Raw genomic sequence first — 24,899 nt, 5'->3', positions numbered from 1 at the left:
TGTTTCCCCTCTCACGACTTTCCCTTCTTAAAGACTGTCCAACAGTTGTCAAAACAGGACAGAAAAATACAAAATATTGGAAAAGTCACTGCTCTTTTGTGATTTAAATGCACTCTTAAAGAGGAATAAAACAAAATCAATGTCTCACAGCACAATACAACCTTGGTATCAAGTCCATGGTGCAATGTGTAGAGCTGCATGACTGGATCTATCGAACTGGGCGGAGTGCAAAGACAGAATTACTGAGCTTGCACAGACCAAAGGTGGTTGTGGTTTTGTTCTGTTTTACTACAACCAGAAAAAAAACAACAATAAATGAATTGTTTGCCTCCCAATAAATCAAAATACCCCAGAGATGATGACACCGTTACATCCGTTGATTCTTTGCATAACCAGCAAGTCTCTGTATTTCTGCCTGCTTCCCTTCTCTTGGCTCTTAGGGATTTCTCCTTCCTTCTCTCTCTCCCTCTGTTAGGGTTTAATTAATTCACTCAGCACTCTCTGGCATTACATGACGACTCTGCCAGCGGCAGGAAATTAATGCACAGACAAAGGCTCGCACTGAGCGACACGATAAGCGCGCTCATTGTAAATACGTCTGCAAAAGTGCGGTCCAGAAGTACCTTTTTGAGACACATCTGACGCTGCTGGAGTGCAAACCCAGCCATGCATCGGACGCACAAAACTACCTGCTGTCTTTTTCATTTGGGATTGTTTTGTTTTGAAACTCTTGAACTGCCACATACAAACCCTTTAGGCCTGTACCAAACTGAGCACTCCATGTTGTGGGAGTGCGTGAGTATGTCATGTTCACGCTTGCAAAGTCATGCACCAAAAGGGTCAACAAACTGAGAGACTGGAACACAAAGACACTCAATGCACTCCGGCTCAGCCCAAATGTACAAATACATCTCTCAGTGTTTAAAATGGAAACAGGGGATGATGAGCACCATGACTTATAGTTTCTGTCAGCTGTTTGTGGGGTCAGTCACGGTTTAGTAACATTAGCATGTATGTCAACATTAGTATCTGCCATCGCCATCTGCTAGCTAACATGCGCCTAGGCAGGGTAGCTCAATAGCATCCAGTTACAGCACAGTGTGCATTTGTTTTATGTCAAACAAATATTTATCCTCATTTATCCTACAGCATTTGTTTTTTGGCAAGTGGTAAGTTCTTGGTGGGGATACTATGGAACAGACATTTTTCCTATTTTCTCATTTTCACATGACAGAAGTGAATAGATGTCACCTCAATCAAAAAAAGGGTGGTGGGAGGGGGGGGGGGGCTGAATTGGACCTTGGGTCCCATCTTGGCAAGCAGCCCCTGGCAAACCAACCAGGTTGACAAAGCGGAGGAGGAGGACAGCTGTGACGGAAGTGGCTCACGGCAACGTCAGGAGGAAAAAACGGGCAGAAAAGACGGATAAGTAGCAGCGGCCAGAAACCCAGGAGGGCAGGCGTGGAAGTGGAGGAAGTTCTAATGGGTCCTTGTGGAGCCAGAGGGGTTGTGACCCTTAGAGCAAGCTTCAAGAGAGAGACTAGATTTGAGGGAAGTCTGTCTAAGGTGGTGTGCAGTCTGAATAAAATCGCCGCAAAGCAGCTCTGGACCGATGGGATTCATATGGGCCAGGTTTGAAATGTTTTAAATTCAAAATAACAATGTTTTTCAGTCGTAGAAATACAACAATTTACAAAAACATGAAGTCAAGGCAGCATCTCAGTCCTTCTTCTCCTCCTGTGCATGGGAACAACTTCTTTTTGAGTTTAAGGTTCTGTTTATTCAAGATAAATCATGATATAGCAGGCTACCTTATGTGACAGACGCAGCGCAATAACATAAATGAATCTCAGTTCTGGAGAGAATCATAAACAAAAGGGACAAAAAGTTCAACTGAAGCGTGCACAGCACCTGAATGTGTCTTATTTTATTATGCGGCATAAACAGATAGACTTCAGAGTCTATGAAGAGGCTGAAGTCCTGAATTATCCATAAAACATCTAGTCAGTTTGAGGAGCTCCTTCTTCCAATCCAGTGCAGGTCACAAAATCACACCTTCCATTGAGCCATCGAGAGAAGTGCGTTACAAAGGTCGTCTCATCAAGATGGGATTCGCCGCTCGGCTAATTTCCATTATTCTTCCTCAAGCCTGCATTCATGTCCAGCTGGATTACACTCCACACGTGTACATGAGCACCCTTGTTCATCAGCAGCAGGGCCCTCGCTGGCCTGCACCTATAAATATATATATATATATATATATATATATATATATAGCCCCTCCACAGTATATATATATATATATATATATATATATATATATATATACACTCCTATAACCGTTATTATCTTTTTGTCCCGGTTGCCAGGGCGACAAGCAATGAGTCAGGCCCCGTCTAATGGACGATGCCTCGTCTGAGAAACAGGAAGAGTGACAACTGCGCCGCTTCTTTTATATAAAAAGTTCAGATATTTATTCGGCCCCAAAGCGCTGGAAGTGGTTGCACGGAGGAAGGGCGGGGCGGTGAGCGCTGAAAAATAGATGACGGTTGCAGCAAAGCTTTCTCGTCCCATCGACACCTCATTTTAAACAATTTGAGAAAAAAAAAAAGAAGATACTGAGGCACAGGCAACCAAAAAGAAAGACTGTGTACACAGGCCGCGATGTGTTGCCTCCAGGGCGTCGCTGCAGCATACACAGCACGTAAGCCGACGTGTGTGTCGGTGTGTATGTACTACACAAGTCAGTACCAGTTGGATAAGGGGCGCGCGCAGTCAGCCTCCTGCACAATTCAGGCTCTAAGCTTCGATAACAAGCGGCTTAAGTTCAGTGGAAGGCTGGTGCGAACCGAAAGCTGCGATACTTAGCGACCGAATTCCTCTGAAGTATTTATATGGGTATAAAAAAAAATAAATAATAGAGGAGGGTCGTGGAGAGTGTGCTTGGCCACTGGCCTGCACGGTGACAAGTGATTCCTGGTGACAAGAGCGACAGTATGCCAAAGTCTGAAGTCTAAAGTGTATATAAATAATCACTGCAATGCAATATGTTTCTTGGATGACATTTTGATTGTTTTCAAATGACTGACTCCACCCACTGTCAACATCCAATGGCATGCTATATCCCATCAATGAAAAATCACAAAAACACAAATTTTTGATTCATGAATCCACCAACATCCTAATCCTGGAGAGAACACCAGAAAAAAAGGACAGTGCTTGCACTTAAACACTCTACTGCCATGACAGAACGTCACAGCAGAAAGTTATTCCAATTTGCCTAAATTTCCCCCCAATGCGGACCATCTCTAACGTCCTGCGAGCGGTTGCATGAGAGCCACACAGCATTTTTCCCCACTGAAATGAGTTGAAATGATTCCTGCTTCCACTCAAAGTGGCCGCCGCGTGTCAGGCTTCAGAACAACCTGTTTCATGAGATGCAGAAATAAGTAAACAAATAAATAACTTAATAACGCGAGGCTGCCGGCTGCCCCTGCAGGATCGTGTTCAGAGCGGCCGCTGCCTTTCGCACCCCTCGTCTTCTGACATCACAGCAACATGAAAGTGTTGGTGGATTAAAGTCGATGGCAGAGCGCGATGACTCTTTTGAATTTTTAACAGCAAGCGATAAGTGCCTGCCCCTGTGCTCCTCATGAATTATTAGCCGTCATCATTTTTTTTACCCTTTTTTCTTTGCACTTATCGCACTTTGGGACCGCCTTTTCAACCGCAGCGTATTTTATTTCAATTTAGGGCCCATTGAATGGCCCGGCTTGTTTTTCACTCGAGTTAGAATATTTCTGTTGAGTTTCTGTGCCGCAGTAACAACTTAATTTCTCTCTAAGTAGCGTTTTCAGACTCATAATCACACATTTATGCACAAGCACAAGGCCAAGCGCAGCACAGGCAAGTTAAAGAAAAGACGCTTTAATTTAAAGAGGGCCGTCTACTTTGGAAAATGTGCGCTAAAACCAAAAATCAACTGCTGTGATGTCACAAAGGGGGCGAATTACACAACCTCCTACATTCAGGTACTGGCACCACCCACTGAGACCTCCTTGTTTTTGTCCACTTCCAGATATGTGGATGGTCCAACAAAGGATGTTTTTTTTTCTTTTTGTTTTTTGTTTTTTTGCAGGTGGCTGTAAACAGGGGGCTAATTTGGGGTGTTTTCCGGAGTTTGTACTATAACCAGCCAGTCCACTGCAACCTTGCAGACTGACCAGTGAACAAAGTTGACAGATGATCATTAAGGGTTGATTGATTGGCCTCCTGTTTCACACTGAAGACAAACTACAGGACAACAACACGGTGTTACTTTATCACAGTGACCGAATCAGCAGTGCAACAATTTGCAGCGTCGTATTCCGGCTCATTCCGAGCCCCCGCGTGCTCCATTTTTTCTTTCCTTTTTTGTTTTGTGAGTGTGCGTGTGTTGCTGGTTTTCACCGCTGACAGTCGGCTGCAGCGAGCGTGCGCACTGAGTCAACCCCGGAGGCAGCCAGCCGCAGACGTTTGAGTGACCACTCTCGCCAGCAACAGTTCAAGTACGAGTGATTGAGAGTGGAGTGTCTCGGCCGGATGGAGCTTTAACAAGTCTGCCTGGGCGGGCGAGTCCGACCCGCCCACCCACCGCAGCGCCCCGACGATCACCTTTCATACTCCGGGGGAGGGGCTGAGTGCTTCCGAGGGCAGCCGACTCGGACACGAGGGGACGGCCCCCATCCCGTCCCGGAGTGTGAGGGTGGGTGTGTGGGTGGGTGTGTGTGCGTAATAAATGGGAGAACGAGCAGTCGCTGCATCTCCCTCTGAAGGTGCAGAAAGTAGCAGACAGATTAACAACAGGAGGGCGCCGGCAGGAGAAAAGGGAGCATGTTTTGCTCCGCCCGCCGCTGCTCTCACACTGTCCTCCAGCTTCCCCCGGAGGAAAACAAACACACTGAAACTATGAGCCCTTTCATTATCCCACTGCCGTTCCCCCACCAACCCAGTTTCCTCATTTTGCTGACACCTTTTTCCAACCACTCGCTCCTCACCTCATTTTCCTCTATCCTCCACCTCTCCCCCCTCCTCCGGTTTGCTCACTTTTCATCCTCTCTTTTTCTTCCCAACCAAAAACCTGCTTCTCATTTTTTCGCATCCCTTTTCCCTCCTTTCCCTCTTTTGCCGGGACATTGTGACAATTTAATCCGGGGACCAGTGGCTGCAGCGCTGGCAGCCTCAAAAGTACGAGAGAGCCAGAAACACACACAGGCACACACAGGCACACGCGCATGCATGTGTGTGTGTGCATGTGTGCCTGTGTGTGCCTGTGTGTGCGTGCGTGTGTTGACCGGATGCCAGCTGGCCTGGGGTGCAGCAAGCTGTCCTAATGAAGTGATCCTGCGCGCCCCTTTGACCAATCTGAGCCTGTATTAAAACAGAAAGCGCACAGGGGCTTACGCAAAAATAATATAATCATGTTAACCCATTACAGGATGATACCGAGATTAATGATGAAAGTCAGTTACCCATCCAGGCACACATGGAACGGGAACCAGAAAGCGAGGTGACTGATAATGAGACTGAGAAGCTTGAGTTAAAGGCAACCAGACAGTGTTTTTTTTGGTTACCTCAATTGACAGGCTTCTCCAGCTCTGAAAGAATTGGACGTTATTCCGGTGACCACATGAGTGTGGTTTCTTTCTCCCACTGCTCTGCCATCAAGTGACTCATTGGGCTCTCTTGGGACCAGGTCTGACAGGTGGTTAAACCTTGTGTGCAGAGAGGCTGCACTGTATGTGGCTGCAGGAGGTTTAATCAGGTTTTGTTGTTGTTGGCTCCCCAGCGGTGGTTAAATACGCTGGACTCTCCGTCCAGTTCTTTCAGAGCTGAAGGAACCTTTTGGATGAAAGGCGAAAGGACTTCAAGTTGCCACAATGAACCAGTTCAGTCGGCTGAACTCAACCTTCAAGAATAATGCAACTGATTCCACCTCGAAAGAGTCTGCCTTTTGGGTGCTCGTGATTTTAATCAAGGCACAAAAGAAGTCATTTAATAAATCTGGAAACACTTTGAACCAAAGTGATAATTCAAGGTCTACTGATGGCTCCAGCGGGAGCATCGTCGTCTCTTTGACGAACAGGAGGGATAAATACTAACCAGTCACCAGCCTGGTAGTGTCACGTGAGTGTGTATGTATGCGTGCGTGTGCAAAAAATGAGCCAAACCAGGCCACTAGGTGCCGGGAGATCCAAAAGGCTAATGCTGAACAACAAAAAGGCTGCAATGTTGCAATGATGCATGAAGTAACTGGAAGCTCCTCAGATGAGTGCAAACATGCTGAACGTGAGTCACAGTCGCTACACTCGTGTGTCAGACGCTGTACCACCGTCCTTGGAGACGCTAATCGTGCGGCCGACCGTCAACTGGTCCAGCTGACGGATCATCCGACCGACACGCCAGCCGCTCCCCGAGATCAATACCAAGGACATGTTATTGGGAACAGATGCCATTTACATGCAAAACACGCATTAGCCCCCCTCTACAGCTGGGAACGAGGTCGCAGGGGAAATATCTGCAGGCGCGTCAATCACCCTGGTCCAGCTTGACGAGGCCGGGGTGGAGTGAGGGGTGAGGGGGCTTCTGTGGACTCTCCAATAAGGGGCCAGTTATGATGTTTCACCCTATTAGGAAGAGTTACTGTCCTTGAGAAACTTGTCTCTTCAAAATTGAAAGAGTGAAATGTCACTACCAACAGAGTTCAGGAAAGACCTCCCCTGTACTTGTTTCTGATTGGGTTCATGTTAGGGGTTGTGGTGCAGGAAAGGAAAGGAAAGGAAAGGCCAATCAGAGTGAAATACGGGCGGAACTTGGCTCAACCCTGTTGCTGGAAAAAAAAAAAAATACTCATAGAGTCTCGTAGAGTGAAGGAGTGGTGGAAAAAGAGAAAGAGCCATGTGAGGAAATTAGCCAAAAAGCCTCGGGGACTTTTAATTCTGACAGGTGCAAGAATCCTGGATCCCTTTTTCTCCAAATCAAGATTTGAGACCTTAGAAAAGGAAGTGCCTTACGATGACTAATTCAACATTCAGTTAAAATGTCATCGAAATTTCCAAGTATTCATTTGTTCTTTTTGTCTGTCTCAAACATTTAAATAAATATCATACCGTGGACTTATTACTAAGCCACTATTGCGCTGTTATATCCCAGTATCACGATATGCCTGCAAAGAATGTGAATAAATCTGAATCACCTCAGTGGCCCAGCCATCCGCTGGCATCCACCAGAAGACATTTAATCATTTCAGGAGGGTTTGAAGCCATTTTTCTGTTCAGAGAAAAAAAAACGGTCCATTTATTCTGCCAAATATTCAATTTCCCCCATTTTAAGTCAGGTATCAGTTCAGCGGACTATGCAGACGAGTCACCCCGGCGGCGCGGGAGAGAAAAAAAAAATCCCAGATGTTACAGGTTTAGACGCCACGGTGCTCAGTTGTCAGGTTTTAAGGACTCATGTAAACAGCTTAACGGGATCAGCGCTAACCTGAGCATGCACAGGGCGACCGTTTCCCGTTTCCGTGGCGGTGACGGCGGCGGTGGGGGGCCTCACCTGGCAGAGCGGCGGGCCGCGGGGACGCGAGGGCGGAACACCTGCTGAGCTTCCCATGCTCCATCGACCCCCTCGTGCCTCGTGGAACACAAATCACCGCTACAGCGGCTTTAATAATAGATGGCTGCTGCATGATATTTTCATGGCTCAGCCACACACACACAGACACACACACACACACTCGCTCGTGCAGAAGTGATTCCCAGGTTTGAAGACGGATCTCTTGAACATCATCTCATCTGATGATTTTTCTTCCCCCTCTCTCTCTCTTTTTTGCCGCTGCTAAAGGTTCTCCAGCCATCAGAAGATGCAGCTCTCCTCTTTCAGGAATCGCTTTTTGTTTTGTTTTTTTCCCTGGAAACGAGCGATTCGCCATGCAATCGATTTGTTGACAAACACGCGTCGAGGAGAAAAGAGCCTGATTGTCCCGAGACGTATCTTGTGGGATAGTTTAAAGGAAATAACAGGGCAGACAGCGAGTGAGTGCCAAGATCTCTCCTTCACATCCTTTCTTCAGTTTTTTTTTTTCTTTTCCCTCCTGTCTCCGGTAGCGGGCCTTCCCTCGGCCTGCTCGCAGTCAAGCAAAAGCATTATTCAGCAATGGAGAGGGAAAACTACTTATTGACAAACACTTCTCCCTGTACAGTAATATCCGACTATGAGTCGCTTCAGCTAGCAGACCTTTGTCAGGCTAACAGCAGGTCCACCTCTTGCCCATGACAGCCTTTTGCTCACTTGCAAATCGTGCAACAGCAACACACAATGACTAAAGTGAAATGTCCCGTTTGCTCTGTTTTTTTTTTTAAACTGCCAGCAGTGTGTTTTCTGTAAATAAAAAGAGGAGACATTCAAATTACGTTGACAAATATCTAAAAGAAAAAAAAAAAGTTGTAAGCATTGCTAATTAAAACACAAGTCTGAGGCAAGACACTGAGACACAAGCAAAACATCGGAACATATTAGGCAGTTCCAGGACCCCGCTGTTTTTTAAGCAAATAACAGAAACAGAGTGGAGACGGGGAACAACAGCCATGCGGCATGAAAAGATTTACAAAATGTCGTCTGAGGATTCCAGGAGGAATTTAGCAGTTAAAAAAAAAAAAAAAAAGATTTTGGCATGTGGAATTTGACAATACAGAAAATGGCTTGCCACAGTTGAGAGCGGTCCTCTTACATGGTCCAAGACATGCGGACACACACACACACACACACACACACACACACACACACGGACAACCTCACACCTCACACACCCTTTCATGGCCCTAATCAGCATGCGACATGGGCGACTTCCTGGGTTTTAAGGAGAGCCATTGCTTAATGACTTTTTGTGTGTTTTCATTCATTCCTGTTGGCGCTGCAACATGTTATTTCACGAGCCGTGGCTCATAGCTGCCTGTACCTCGTCTACTGCTACGTGTAAAGTCCCTGTACTGGAGACATTTCTTGATCGGGCTTTGTTCTTGCAGTCCTGCCGTGGAGCAACACCACTGTAAAGCTGCACTGTATTGTGACGTTGCTCTGGTAACTGTAGTTCTAAAAGGCAGTGCAAGGTTATTTCGCCAATTCAACTGAAACACTCTCAATGATATCTTAAATAATTGAGTGTCTGATGAGTCTTTTAAAAAAAGTGACATATTCTGCACATTTTCAGAACACACTGATAACGTTTTGTGCCGGTGAAGTGAAGTCCTCCCCTCGCTGTCGTCACAGTTTGCCCGTTCCACCGCTGCACTGCAGAATATACGAGTCAGCGCCGACTTGATGGCTTCCACTGGAGGCACAAGCTTTTTTTTTCCTAAGCCTCCTACCAGGGAGCCATAAGCAGGCCGGCGTAGAAGAGAAACGCTGATGCAAAAACAAGTCCCCGGGCTCAAAAGTCCATTTTGTCCAAGGTGCCTTTCCCCCTCCGATTACTTGCACAAACATATATTTATGCAAGCGAGCGCTCGCCGCCGCGTCGTTGGCGCGCTCTTCGCACTTTAATTGTCGGTGCTTAGAAACTGCGCATCGAAGGCGCCCTCTGGTCAGAGAAGAAGGCATGGGGGAAAAAAAGCAAAGAGAGACACTGCGGGACGGCACGCTCGCCATTCGCAACCACTCGGTTATACAACCCCCGAGTGCTGGAGGGCGCCCATTTAGCCACCGATGCAATATGGCCGCCGCCACTGTTAGCGGAGGGAACGCCACCGCTAATAGTGGTGCGATGGTGGAGGGGGGACGGAGTGGGGGGTAGAGTGGGACGGGGAGAGGGATGGTGTGGGATGGGGGAGGGGGTGCAGGACGAGAGACGAGGGCAGTGCGGGACACAAAGGTGAGACATGAAGAGGCGGAATGAAATGAGTGAAGCTAATGGGACAGAAATGATGGAAGGGTAGAAGGAGAAGAGACTCTCCCCTCCTCCGCCTCCCCCTCCCCCGCTCCATTCATCCACCCTCTCGTTTGTATTCCGCGGTGTCTCTGCTCCCGCTGATCAGTTTCCGCTGGGTATCGATCACGCCTGTAAACGTTCATCACAGGACGGCCCAACGCACACAACACACCCTCCACCCCCTCCCTCCTCCCCTCTGTGTGCTTTTTTTTTTCCATTCAGGATGCATAGAATGCCTGTGCAAGACAGGAAGTGATCTCTGATCCCTTCCCATTCCTCCCATCCCCCGCCCTGTGTGGCGACGGCCTCAGGGCATCAACCCGGTAATGACTTGGGCCCCTACATGTTTTATTACCTGCTAATCAGTGCCATCATTATTACTGGGCGCTGAGGAGGATGAGGAGGAGAGCTGCTGTTTACCCACTCCTCTTCGCTCCACACTCCTATTTGTGGCGCGCTGCGTTCGCATTTAAAGGTCCCGTGTTACATAAAAGGTGCTAATGTGCTCTTTCAGGTTCTGGTTTCTCCAGTCTGCTAATGAGCTAGCCAGAAATGAGAAACGTCCCTCCTTTACTTCCTTTGCTTCCTCCACTTGCCAGCACAGTGGAAATATATATTGTCAAATCAGACAAAAGATGGAGACCACACATGAAAAAATATTCTATTAAACCAAAGAATAATAACTCAGTTATGTTTGTCAGCTCACCAGCAGTGTGTGAATGAGTCCAAATGCAAGGCAGAAACGAGATCCGCCCACAGCTCCACACAAACAAACCAGTGCCTCTAGCAGGAGAGGGAGTGAGAGTCAGCTCTGAGCTCCATTTATACAAGTGCATTGCCACTAACTCAGGTGTTGGCCGTCTCTTCTGATGAGCCACTTCCAGATTGCTTACAATTAACCAGAAATCAGGTTGGAGGCTCAGAGGCCGTCACAATATCCAAAGTTCAGTCATAATTCAAAGGCACTCCACACTATAAACCATCAAAATAAAACTTTTCTTGTTTTTTTTTTTTGTTTTTTTTCTCTCTCTCGACTTTAAGCTTATGTGCATTTCTTCTTTTACCTCCACATCTGTGCGTTTTCTCGACTCTCCAAGGGGGATTCTCTTTGCCATTCATCTGATATCTACCTCTTTCTATTGTCCCGGTTCCCATTTCCCAGCTGAGCGACTTGACTCGTCAGTCCATCACAGGAAGCTTCGTCCCCCGAGTTCTGATGCCGTCCACATTCCCCCTCGCTGCTTCTGTCTCATTCTGTTTGATTTTTTTTTTTTCACTTTGTTTCAGAGTTCTGTCGGTTTTCTTTCTCTTTCTGTCTCCCTTCAAGTTTTGGTTTTAAACTTATCAATGTTGCAATATCAATGTTGTGGTGCAGTGTAAGATTTTTGGTTGCAAGTTTAGTTTTGGCTCATTTAAAGTCATTAAAAAGCCTCAACATTCTTCTGTTATTGTTATTGTTACTACTTTAATTATAGTACTTCCATGCATCTTTTCTTTCAAAGCGTATGTTCAGTTTTTACCATTGCAAGTTGTTTTTCTTTCTTTCCTAATATTCCTTTCCAGAATTTTATTTTTAAACATGTTTTTCTTTTTCGGATTGGGTTTTGCCAACCCCGATGGGATTCGGATGCCTATCTTCATCGCTTCATTGTTTTCTCCACTTCCTGTCCTTCTTATTTGAGCTTGTTGCTGCTGCTGCTGCTGTTGTTTTATGCCGGTGTTCATCAGTCTTGCCGCCAGTGCATCTGGGTCAGATTCCTCGTGTCAGTCTTAGTGCAAACAAGCTGAAAACTCTAGACGCAGCACTGCAAAATGCACAAAACAATCCTGCTATTACATGGTCTGGAGCAGCAGCACAGATGGAGCGCCGATGACGTTTTTACCCCTAAATTAACACAGATGCTTGTGCATCATCCACAGCACATTAATCTTAGTACCATTAGAGCATTTAAGGAGAAATAACAGAGATCTAACGATGGGAAAAGTGCAGGAAATCTCTGGTACAAACACAAATCAGCGGCTCAGTCCTTTGTCTCTGCTTAGAAACCTCAGCGCTTTATGGGTTTGTGGGTGGGTTTGTATGAACTGCTGTGTTATATCCCAACAACGTGAGGAAATTCTTGTTGGTCTTATGATTCTGGCTGTGTGCACACGCTTCCAGTGCGAAGCCGTTGTTGTTCTTAAGCACCGACGCTGATCCACGAACTGCACTGGCTACGACTCAGACATCCTCGTTGTCCTCGTTCAATCTGCACACGGCCGGATTTGCGGCTCGGACCCAAAGTTTATTGGATTTGCGCGATTCATTCTGCCTACTTCTGAATCAGGGAGAAAAAGAGCTGAGCAAACAAGCAAGTCAGCTGGCGGCTCTCAAGACAAGAGGAAGGAGGCGCCGCTGGCACGTGTACGTCGCCGAACGGACCCCCCTGCGGGCCACGCAGCTTCACGCGCTGTCAAGACACAGGTGTGTATCCACAGAGGATGAGAGGATAAACACCCGTCTGCATCAAGCAAATGAGGACGGCAAACAACAGATGCCACCGCGTCTGTGTCGCGATCCATAAAATCGATGAGACAAGCAGCCTCCATTCTTTGTGTGAGAGGGTGCACGTGTGCATCCGCATCGTCCACGCACATACACAAACACACACTCACACATATGGAAGTATGCACACGGATGTACGAGACATTTGTTTGCACAGAAAGGAGGGATTTCACTTCGCAGAACTCTCCCAGCTCTGGGTTTATGCATATCGTCCTCCTACATGCAGAGCAAGAAAAGGAAGCATCGGCAAGATGGTAGGAGGGAAACGTTTTCAAGACGGTCCAAGCGAATGTGCGCCAGAGACGGAGGTTCACATGAGAGAGCACGAGGGAGGCAGCTGGAGAGGGCAGAGAGACGGCGGCAGAGAGTGCAGCACTTCACGGCAGCGAGACCTGACTGCTGTGGGACGGATGTGATTGTGTAATCATTACAAAAAAAGCATAAGCCTAAGGCCGTCCACCAAGAGGAGGCTGCAGTGGCTTTCACACTTGAAGTTCATTGGTTCTGGTTCAGGTCCTTTGATGAGTTGGTGCACGGTCCTCCCCTGGTTTGGTTTTGATTCATGCATGCAAACCAGAATCAGGGACAAACTGAACCCTCAGTCCATCTTTCCTTGTATAATTTGAACCCTTTTTACCTCCTAGATGTCTGCCAGCCGTTGACAAACCACGCGAGGACCCCGACTCTGGAGGGCGGGAATTAACTTTGACCGGTTGGGTTGAAAAGGAACACTAAAGGCGAAGAGATAGAAACAGAGGTCATCTGACATCAGCTGAAACAGCTTGTTTGCAGCTACGTCTGTGAAACTATAGTGCAACATGTAGATGAAGATGGTGGGATTGGGATTGGAAAGTAAATGTATGTCCAGCAGAGGGAGTCTAACAGACCTTTTTTTTTTTATTTATTTTTTTTATAAACCCTTGAGTTAAGAACTGGAGTGTCTTACAAGTGTCCCACGACAAAAGCATGCGGGAAGCCGACCAAACAGACCTTTGTTTGCAGCCTCACGGCAGTGGAGCCACATAATGCGGCACAATTTTGCCAACCTTCCCTTTGTGGCTTTTGTTTCACATTACGCTAGCTTGGAATTCAAGGTTCCTTTGGCTCGCTAGCAGGGAACTTAATTAGTGCCTTTGCCCTGTTGGAGTTTGTTCCTCTGCAGGTGAACAACAAAACAACTCAGAGAGCAGGCGCACATTCAGGGCCGAGCCTAGGCAGCCTCGGGTCGGCACACTGGGCAGCAACACTTAACCGCACGACTAATGCAGTGACTTTCTTCCCGTATCTTCCTTCTCACGACGGCTTTAAAGCTTACGGGAAGCAGCATTTCAACGTGTCCTCCCTCGCTCTTCTTTGCTGTCATGAATTAAAATGATGACAAACCCAACAAAAACGCATGGTGTTTATGTCAATAAGTGCAAACATACAATTAAACGCTAAGGCTTTAATTTTCCATTAACATTGCATGCACACGCGCACACACTGCCAAAAAATATAACCAAGATTTGTAGGTTGATTTGACCCTTTTCACCTCATGAGCTTGCAGCAAATGCTGTGCACCCGCATGAGGGCGTGGACGACGCCAGTGTGACGGTGCTCAGAGTGGCTTTGGTGGCAGCGCAGGAAACAATAGCCTGCACACATCCATTAACACGTCTGTGACTCAACGCCGGCTATATGCCTGAATCCAATTTACAAAATGCATGACCCATTTTATAAAAGCAATATTCTCATTAGCAAATATGTAGGGCTGTGTGTGTGTGTGTGTGCTGGTGTGTGTTTGTGTGTGAGTGCGTGCGTGCGTGTGCACGTGTTAATCACAGCCAGAGGAAGAAGCATAATTGGAAACAACACTCTATGCCGCATGCATTTTTAAACACATTTGGAGATATCGCTGGAGACATGAGCCGCTTTCTATTACACAATCCATTAAATCATTAAAATTGAATTTTTCCATATTAATGAAAGGCAGCAAAAATAAACTTTAAAGTAAAATAGCTGCGGACCTGTTTTTCATCATTACCGTCGCACGTTCACAAGTGTAACATACATTTCTCTTTATTTAAATGGTGTAAAACAATGACAAAGTTCCTGGGGAGAGGCTGTGTTTCTGTTTATTGAGGGAAAATCAAATTTAAACCGCAAACGCTAATGAGATTTGCGGAAAGAAATGGAAATCAGTCCATCACACTGACACAAAGCATTTTGCTTTGTTTTGTTTGGATGTCAATTGACTGAGAAATTAACAGGAGAATCAGGTCCTACGATGGGGCCTTTAAAAAAAAAAAAAAAAAAAAAAAAACTCTTCCCTTTCAAATTAAAAGCACAAAATGGCTAAAGAACAGCATCTCTACTGAGATCTCAAGAGTCAAATAGGTAAATTCCTATTATATATGACAATGCACTTTCACTCATTTCATTCTTAAGTACTCAGGTCTAAGTTGATCAACCACCTATTGAGATTTACTACATACTAGTACTGTCTACTCCAACTGCTGCAACCAGTCTGGAATTAAGTGCTGGAATTCCAACAAATGCCAATGCAATGGAATCTCACAATGACCATTTGCTCAAATGCAAACCAAGAACAAGCCCAATCTTAACTCTGTGTCTTCATTAAAATAAGAAATCCACTTACATTGGCTCTCGCTAGTACAGCTAGTTCATTTTAAACACTCTTGGAACATATGAGGAAGATTATAAAACTTCACCAGGCATCTGTTGATTGATATAAAATGGGCTTTTTAAAAAAAAATGATTTCCGAGTTACTGTAACTATAGTTACAGTAACTCGGAAATAATTTTTATGACAGATTTTGCTATAAAGCACAAACAGACTTGCAGTGGGAAGACTATTATTCCTGTCCATTACTGAAGGCTGAAAAGTGAAGGCAATGTTTTCCCTCTCCTTTTTTTTCTTCTTCTTCTTCTTGACAGCCATAAATTATTATATGCATTTTCCTTCCATCTCTCCGAGGCTATTTGATGAAGCCGCTGCCTGTTTCACCACATGCATTACGGCAAATCTACAGCAGCTCTGATGGAATTTTAATGACTCTAATCCTCGTGGCTTTTGTTTTTCCCCCTTTACAAATCTCTTTTGTGCATCCTTCCCTTCTAGGACTTCCGAAAGAGCCATTAGAGCGGGACCGATTTCAGACGACAAGAAGCAAACACATGCATCTTAAACCCGCATGCTTTGTCCTTCAGACTCCTGTCGCCTCCACTGAATCAGGAAGGAAGGATTGGCAGGTCAATCAGGTGCAAGCAAAGTTCTACAAGAGTTTGTTGACTTGTGCAGAGCCTGGAGAGGCTATTTATGCAGCCGTGTAGGAAGTTGCCTTGAGGAACTGCCTCGGGGAGGCAACGAGTGCAAATTTCTATGAGAGGTATGTAGCTTTGGAGAATATTTGATGGGCAGACTGACTGACTGACTGGGATGCGCTCTTACATTTTATTTCCATGCAAGTTGTGACATCCTCGTAATCAGGCCCGGCCCAAGCCTCCATGGGGCCGTAAGCAAAATTGGATTTTGGGGCCCGAGTCGGGAGCCGGCGTTACACTTTTTTTTTTTTTTTTGTCTTGGCAGGAGGCACCGGTGCAGCGAAGCGTTAGCTACAGAGGCATTAAGAATCACCAGGTCTACATCAGCAGCTGCACTCTGTTGAAAGTGTGTTTTTGTACAATAATATATCTTTGATCATGTGGAAATCATCATTTATACATGGAAAAAAAAAAATATTGCTCTTGGGGGCCCCCTAGTGGGCTTGGGGCCCTAAGCCGTCGCTTACTTTGCTTATGCCTTGGGCCGGCTCTGCTCGTAATTCTGACATAGGAGTTTAAAGAATCCTTTTCCAGATACCCATTACATTTATTTACCTTTATAAAAGTTGTGTTATACCAACCCTTGAAATTGAGCTGCAATTGGGATTACTCAAATGATTTTACTGATTAACTGACATCAAACCCAACTTGAAGGCCAAAGTCAGCAGGAACATGCCATGAAAAAATCTCACGGACCTGCTCTCTTTTTATGCCTTGTGCTCTGGTCCGTCTCTCTAGCTCTTACCCAGCGAGGCTTCACGGAAGGCAGAAACATGGACATGTTTCCCTGTGACACACTCACTGGTTCACTGGTTCAATATTTGGTCGGCAAAAATGCATGGCTATATGCAGCCGAGTGAACACGCACAAACATACACACTCACACACGCGGCACAAAAACCAGGCTCGCCGGCTCATCTATCAGAGGGGGAGCGCGCTATACAAGTGCAGTTAGCGAGTCATAATGTGACACCACTTACATAAGGGGGGGAGCTCCGCCTCCTTCACCAGCTCATATAAGCCCCGACTGCACAAGGTCACGCTGGAACTGATGGAACGTTCCGTCAAGCCGTCCGCTGCCTCCTTCATCCGTCCAAAATCTGCTGAGTACACACTAAATCCACCCTGCACACGTGTTCACGGGGCAGGCAACATTTTCTTGAGCTTTGAAAAAAAAAAAAAAAAAAATTACAAGGATGTGATTTTGGCTTGATGGCTCCAGACTGGTTTGAATACATCAACTGTATCTGCCAGAAAATAACAGGTGGGATGTTTTTGATTGAGGAATTACAATTCAAAGTAGTAACTTTGGAACTAATGGATTTGATTCAATCATCCCACATATCCATCTCCTGTGGGCGAGGGGCACGTAAACCCCATATTCACGTGGAACTAAGAGCAGTTCAAGACCTCTGACTTGCAAGTTGCGGTCGTTTTAACTCCCGCCAGAGTGAAAACGGGCTGTCCACCAAAGGAGAAGTGGTGAGAAAGCCGTCGAGCTGAGAGAACGTCTGCCGCTACGGCACACGACAAGATTACTCAGCAGCAGCAGCAGCAGCAGCAGCAGCATCTCGGCTCGAGGTCTCTTCTTCTGTTTCCTCTCTGTCTTTTCCAGCAGCTTTTAAGGGCCGCTGGCACCAGCCGCCTACTTGGTTTTGGCCAAAACTACCAAGGAGCTGATTGGTGACTGAATCCAATCCGATTTTTGCGGAGCCGAGCGAAACGCTCTTCCGAGGAAGGTTGCCAAGATGGATGAATGACATTTGTAACTTGAGGTATCCAAGCAATCCATCTCTAGCAGCTACACCAGCAGTGCTTTTGCAGCCTTCGTAGCTTCACAGGTACGCACCGTTGGTTTCCGATTCCGCTACACACACACACACACACACACACACACACATGCGAGCGCTTGTTTATTCCAGTGACCTCACACTCTGATCCTTGACAGTTTTATTTTGGACCTGCAGCTGAGCTCCTCCGCCCTCGGGGTCAAGAGATGCTGGAAAACAATTGGTGCTGGTGCACGTGCTGCTACTGCTGACATGGGTTAGTAGGCTACACAGTGAAAACAGAACCAAGTGAGGATCCTCAGTGTGTTGAGTTTTTGAAAAAACAAATGAACGCTCGGGTTTGAATCTTCTTCGCGTAGAATTATGCAAGCATCAAAATATTGCGTTGGACAAGTGAGTATTCTCTGCGTAGGTGAGCAGGGCGCCACTGCCAGCGCTCTTTCTGGGTGGAATCTTGGGAACACGCAATACTTAATAAATTAAGGAGCTACTGGGGCTGAAAATTTAATTCCAGGCTATCACCATGCCACTATGAAACGCGGATAAACTAATAACGGCACCACTCGTGGCAGGAGTAACAATCACCCTGCCTCGTTTTCGGAGAGCCAACCGGAGAGAATCTCAGCCCGGCTGTAATCAGGGCCTTTTGAGACTAATGCATATCTGTCCCAGCTTTGATTATTTTGTTCTAAAACATTAAACAGCATTACGCTAATGGCGCATGTGGAGAACGGGAGAGAGAGAGCGAGCGAGTGCCGTGACAACTTAAAAGCCCGCTGCAATACATCACTTATTAGTGGCTGTGCAAAGCTGCAAGTGTCTTGATGCGTCTATGAAACCACTCACGGTGGCGCAGCAGCTTAACACTCCACGCAGTGAAGCCGGGCCGTGTACCGCCTATGGACCGCGGCGGCGCATAGGGGCTACGCCAGGCGAGTGTTGCTAAGCCATCCTCCCCAACTCCTTAGGAAGAAACACACTTTGCCCTCCACAACCGCTGGAATGCAGGCACAGTGCAGTAAGTGGGCTGAGAGGATGGAGGGAAGAGTATAGGAGAGAGAGAAAGAGAGTGGCCATGAGTGTTTGGGGCCTTCATATGGGAAAAAAAAAGAGAGAAAAAAAAACACGCACAGCGTAATAAATGACGATAAGAAAGCCTCTTACATGCATTAGATTATAGAAAGATGAGACGCGGCTTACAAACTAATCCCGATATAGATCACATGATGCAACAGGGCTGCAAAGTCTCACAGCAAAGATGTTCTTGCTGCACATTTGATGGAGTTCAAATCAAATTAGAAGCTGCATCTTTTTTCAAGATTCCCTGTATCGGTGATGCGAGTAATAATACTTATAGTACATCTAGCCAGTTGATGTACTCTCCAGGAACACTTCAAAATAAATCCATCAAGCAATTAACTCCCCAGGAAAACACCCATTTCTTCGCTTCCTTGCTCTGCTATTCAGAAAGTGCTAAAATGCACACACACTACCCCCTGTGACATCACAGAGGGCACATGCCTAGCCCGGTGTTGGCTCCACCCGCTGGGGTGGCCCAATTTTGGTCCACCTTCAAACACACAAATTGAGGTCCCATAAAGCATCAATCTTAACACGGAGAGAAACTTCCGGCCTTTTAGTGGGAGGCTGTAAACAGAGGGCTAAAACGTGCTGTTTTCTGCACGTACACATGCCCACGCCAGGCAACAACAGTAGCAGGAAAGCTCTGGAAGGGTTTCTACGGTGCCGCTGTGTAACAAAACCTGGCCGGCTGACGCGTTGACAGACTTCACTCAGCCGTAGCCATAGTTGTCGGAATGTCTCGCCGACCTTTAAAAACGAGTGAGAACCTTCTAGAGGCAGAGGAGTGAGAAGAGGGATGGGGGAGATAAAAGGTGGAGACAGACGTTGGGGAGACGGAGACAGAGGAGGTAAAAATAATAGCAGCGGCAGGTCACGCTGACAGCTGCCGCCTGTCACCGCACACCGGGGGACTGTGGGATTTGGCCCGCGTGTGTTCACATGGCGGCGGAGTCGCGTGAATATGCGGCGGCGCCAACCGTCACAGAGCGAATACATGTATGTGTGTGTGTGTGTGTGTGTGTGTGACACTGACAGTCTCTCTGACTGCAGCTTCTCTCCACAGGGCACAGAAGAGGAAATATCATTCCTGCCTAGCAACGCCAGCGAAGCAAACTATATGAATATGTATATACATAGAGAAAATAGATGTGTATATGTATTTCCGTTTTTCTTCTGAATTTCACACTTCCTTTGCATTTCACATGCACTGGAGCGGAGCTGAATGGTGTGGGAGACAGTGGGGCTGTGAATGGCCTCTTTTGACTCTGTGCGTATGCCCATCAGCTATAATCAAGACATGACAAGTGCTAGCCGGTGCTCGCTTGATTTAACCGCCGCCTCGGCTGTGCCAGGCGCCGCCATTGAGCGCGACTGCGTGCGTCCAAGACGTCCATTCAGACTGTGTAGCAGGACGAGGACAGACATCAGTAACCCTTCAGTGTGTGTCACATTTTTTTTTCCGCACAGACACAAGAAGTTTTTTTTTGCTCGTGCGAAAAGAAGCAGAGGTGACGGAAATTGTTTTTCCGGGGTTGTAACACTGTCAAAATCTACCAGCACAAGGGTACTGGAGTCATAAATCTGTCATAGAATATTTGCTGCAGTAGAAGGAAAAAAAGAAACAATAAAACAAATGAAGACTTAGAAATGTCAGTTGGGTTTTATTGCAGACAACATTGCACCGTGCGGCTAAAAAGTGCCGCTTCCCTCCGAACCGCTTTTTACTGTGACGGAAATAAAAATGGCACCTTTGTGTTTGAAAACATCGCATGTCAAGACAATTTTGTCACCCGGCAACACCGACGGTAAGATTACCTGCCTAACGTGCAGTGTGAACCTTTGATTGCGCGAGGTGAAAGACGCGGTTTGAGGAAATTACCGCCTACCTGCAGGCTTTTCTGTGTATCATTATTGTTATTATTATTTGCGATCACACCTTCACAAACGTTCTTTATTTGTGAGAGTTGAAACGAGCAACTGAGCAAAAGGATACAAAGACACCGGCAATTTTGACGTACCTCTGCATGCATCAGATTACTCGGCTCCAAACACACACGGCCCATGATAAACATAAATTATGCAGCAAAAAGTCGCGGCGCCCGGCTCTGAACTGAATACACATTTTTATAAGTAAATTCTCTCCTGAATGAGTTTATTTTGACGCGCTGTCAAGACACTCACCTTGGCAAACACGCTGCTCTCTGTGTATTTACTTTTCCCCAGACTGGTGACTAATGCCTTCCTCATCTAGGTATGAAAGCACGCAGGGAGGGTCGCCAGGATCAGCTGCTGCTCGGCGGAATGCGACGGTGGGCGTGAGTGCTTGTTGGGAGTCAGAGCAGCAGTCAACACTCGGGGGAAGGAGGGGGGTTCGGATGTAGCAGTACTTTATTCTGCATTTGCAACGGCGACAACAGCTTTTTTTTGGGGGGGGCTTTTTTTGTTTGGTTTTTTTAGGCGTCTAACAACAGGCGTCTATCCAACATTTACTACGCAGCTGCTGAAATAACATCACCGGCTACTACAACCGTTTGGCAGAAGACCTGCGGTACTAAAGTTTCACCAAAATCTACTTGTTGCCACCTCAGAAAGCACCTCTGATTGTATCACTCATTCACTCACTGGTACCTTGTTACCGAGACCCTTACCCGTGTCCTGCAGACCTTCACCTTCACCCAACACATCCCTGGACAGCCTCCAGGGATGTAGGATTCAGCTGCCAAGGCTGCCAAGACATCACTCCGTCTACTCCTCCACCCATAACTCTGTGCACATCTTGACCTTGTTCCCTCTATCAGGCCAAAGATTTGCAATTTCATTTTGCTCAGCCAACGACAGTGAAGACATTCTCTTCTATTCCCCTTTAGCGTATTGGTTCTGCTCCCCTGAACCATTGGAGACAGAACTTTGGGTGTGGCAGCTCGAATTCTGCACTATTTTAAATCCACGCATGAGGGACCCCTCCTCATCCAGGCTTTCAGTAGATTGTTCTTTATCTGTGCATTTGTATCCACGCAATGTTTCCTTGGGTCTCGGTTTCTTGAAAGCCGCTTTATAAGTCACTTTTATTATTTAGCATCACCACAGTCGACATTTTGGCTAAACACATGGAGTTAACCAACATTCTGAGTTCAACTGGACACGAGAACGTGGAGACGTGTTGTGTGTCCGGCAAACCGGGTGGAATATTATATTATTATTATAATTATATTATAATAGAGTCGTCAATCCATCAGCATTTCAGAATGTTTCAATGGAGATGACGTGTCATCATTTCCTTGACCGATAAACACATAAACACTTGATTAAGCATCTTTCTGTATACTGTGGTTTTTAAATATCAACATATTTATATAGTTTTAAGTGAAGTCAAGAACCAGATTCAATCCCTGTCAGTCAGTCATTTCGGTGTCCTAGGGGTCAAAATGCAGAACACGGACTTGTTCTCTTCGACGTGTTGCAGGTAAAACAGGGAGACACCCAGCTCTCCTCGTGCTGCCGTGTTTCTCAGAGCCTCTAGCTGAAAGATGCGACTGCATGTGGCGGAGGACACGACCTGCTGTGCCAGCATCGAGGTAATGGAGCGTCATTTCGGCAGACTGAAGAGTCATATCCACGTTTTCATTGAGCTGCGAGAATCATGGAGGAAGGAACAGCCTGACACTAGCCACCGGAGGCAGAAAAGAACCTTTTGAAACACCTCCGGTGCCTCGTGGAAACCGTGACTCACTTTGTTTTGTGGGCACAAAGGGGCTGTACAAGCGGCGGCGCACTTCAAATGGGCCGAAATGGTTGGTGGGAAGGTGCAACACATCCTCCACTCGCCAAGCCAGCCTCCCACAGGTGCTCAGGATGACGCAAGGAGCTCTGCAGGGGAAACTTATTCAAAGTGGCAAAGTGCCGCCGAAACAGTGACGGTACGTGTGTAAATTCATGTCTAGAAGCTTCTAGGAAGTGCACAGCCAGAAAAGAAATTAAAAAAAAATTGAACAAAACAGAAGTTTATTAAGAGATATTTCTTCTCGTCATGTGGGGAACCCGCAGCGATGGCTTCCTGACCTATTTTGAATTCCGACCTGAAGTGGAAAGGGAACCTAAAACCTGTGTTGTGTGTGTGTGTGTGTGTGTGCAGCTGCCTCTTGTTCTGTCTTAGCTGCAGGGCACACAGGACATCATAAAGTACCAACGGAGGTGAGGAGAAATAGAGCAGAACCGGCAAAATTAGATTCCTCTCCAGGCTCCGTGCACCTTAACTGGCTCTTATTTTATTTAATTTTTTTTACATTTTTCTTTTTGTGAGAGTGCACTTGTTAAAAAGGTCTAATGAAACACATGGTTCAGAAACAGAACAAAGCGACACTCAGGAACAGAAAACGAACCGCTAATGAAGGAACTGCTCTGATGGATAAATCCTGGGAATCAGAATGTGGTCCGGCCAGACAGGAACAGCTGACTTCTTAAAAAAAACTTCATTTCTCGTCTCGTCTCCGTCACTGCACTCCTCTCTGCCTGTCATCGCATCCTCCTGGCCACAGTCGCCTGCCTCGCCGCTGCCTCCCTTCAAACCGCAGACTGTTTGAAGGAGGCCAGAGAATGAGCAGCCATTCTCCTTGTTATTTTTTTGTTTTGTTTTGTTTTCGAGCTCGTGTCCAAAACGGATACATTGCACCAGTTGCGTCTCCGGTCCCTCACAACTCCAGCCATCCGGAGCCTTCCGCACAAAATGTATATTTCTGCCAGATGTTGCAGCACAATGTGCATAACAAACGGCAACAGCAAGAGCCGTATTCACCCCCCTTTAGACGAGCTCGCAAGACACCGAAAACATACGACTTCTATTTGTATGGACGTATTTAATTAGAAATTGCATGCTAACTCATTACGAGTACAGAGACAATCTGCCAAACAGCAGCTCAGCAGATTAGTCCTTCTACCGGTGTGGCTGTTGGGTTTCTCCTAATACCAACACTGTCTTATATCACACAATTTTTTGCCAAATCCTTTAATCATGACAGGACCTAGTTGGTCTTGCAACTCCAGCAGTATGGCATCATGCATCTGGTGCATGGTGTATCCTATTTCCTAACGCGCTCACCGAGTGGGACTCCTGGACTACGTAACGTACAATACAACACAGTATGATACAATATGATACAATATACTTTATTGTACCGCTCAGGGAAATTTGTCTTTGACATCATTAGCCTTACCACCACTGACAGTTGCAAGACAACATTGCACATGTCCCATAACTAACAGTTTAGTTTGGCCTTAAGCAACAATGTTGAGAAGCTTGATGGAAGTTGGAACAAAAACATTTTTCAAATGATTGGATGCAGATTCATACACCAATAGTTGCAATAAAGCCACCCCACACATTCTGGGCAACGTGAAGAAGTTGAGTCTGCACCTGATCAATTCCGCATTACTCTTAATGCGAGTGGGCAGCGCGAATAAGCAGCAAAATTCATGGCAGACAGGTTGAAGAGGCAAATCGATGGAGAGCAAAAGGTCCAGGCTGCGGCGCTCCTAATCCCAACGCCCAGCCCGGCTGTTTCTCGCTCTGCCTTCCAATCTGCCCCTCCTTCATCCCTTCATCCCTCCGTCCGTGTCCACCTGTCACGTCTATTTTCTGTACGCCTGCCTGCCTGTGTGTGTGTGTGTGTGAGTGCATTAATCCTGTGTTCATCACATTCCCTGACACACTAACCTTGCGCCGGCCTAATCCAGATGAAGCCTACCAATCATATCACTTTGGAGCATAAAAACATCCCGCACAGGCACGGATTTGATCTTTTTGGCCTTTGTCATCTGCTATTTTTGAACCTCCTCTTCAGCTCGACGCAGACAAAATGCGAAACGGGCGACAGGAAGTGGAAGATGCGGCTGATTGCTTGCCGGCAATCCATCATTTCTGAAGAGACACTGACTGCATGTCATATTTGAAAGGTTTTTAAGGTTTTATTAGACTTTTTTTTTAAGACCTTTATTTATTGTCCCCGTGTCTGGTGCTGCAGCTTTAAACATTATTAAACATTAAGACCAAAAAAAAACCCCAAAAAAACAATTTTCAGAAAAAAAAGGACGTTTAGCCGTATGTTTGCAACCTCCAGCTGTTTTTGTTTAGCCGTGATGGAATAGTAAAAATAATATGAAGCAGCCACAAGATGGTCTGACAGGAGGTATCACAGAGTCT

General features: G+C 46.4%; 1 protein-coding gene across 3 annotated transcripts in view; it reads right to left on the bottom strand.

Annotated features, from left to right (window-relative positions):
- LOC142904013 (leucine-rich repeat and fibronectin type III domain-containing protein 1-like protein) overlaps positions 1-24,899 on the bottom strand; it is a 138,310-nt gene that overhangs the window by 91,138 nt on the left and 22,273 nt on the right. Inside the window, exon 2 of one of the 3 annotated variants that reach the window (XM_076049945.1) lies at positions 13,144-13,237. The exons of the other annotated variants lie outside the window; for them this stretch is intronic. The gene's annotated coding sequence lies outside the window, so the exon portion shown is untranslated. The remainder of the gene's footprint in view (positions 1-13,143; positions 13,238-24,899) is intronic. 3 annotated transcript variants of the gene reach the window in all.

This window comes from Nelusetta ayraudi, unplaced genomic scaffold, assembly GCF_046127955.1.
Source record: "Nelusetta ayraudi isolate G7.1 ecotype Tasmania unplaced genomic scaffold, CSIRO-AGI_Nayr_v1 ptg000120l, whole genome shotgun sequence".
In the NCBI taxonomy this organism is placed as follows: domain Eukaryota; kingdom Metazoa; phylum Chordata; class Actinopteri; order Tetraodontiformes; family Monacanthidae; genus Nelusetta; species Nelusetta ayraudi.
This window is presented reverse-complemented; position numbering and strand designations above follow the sequence as displayed.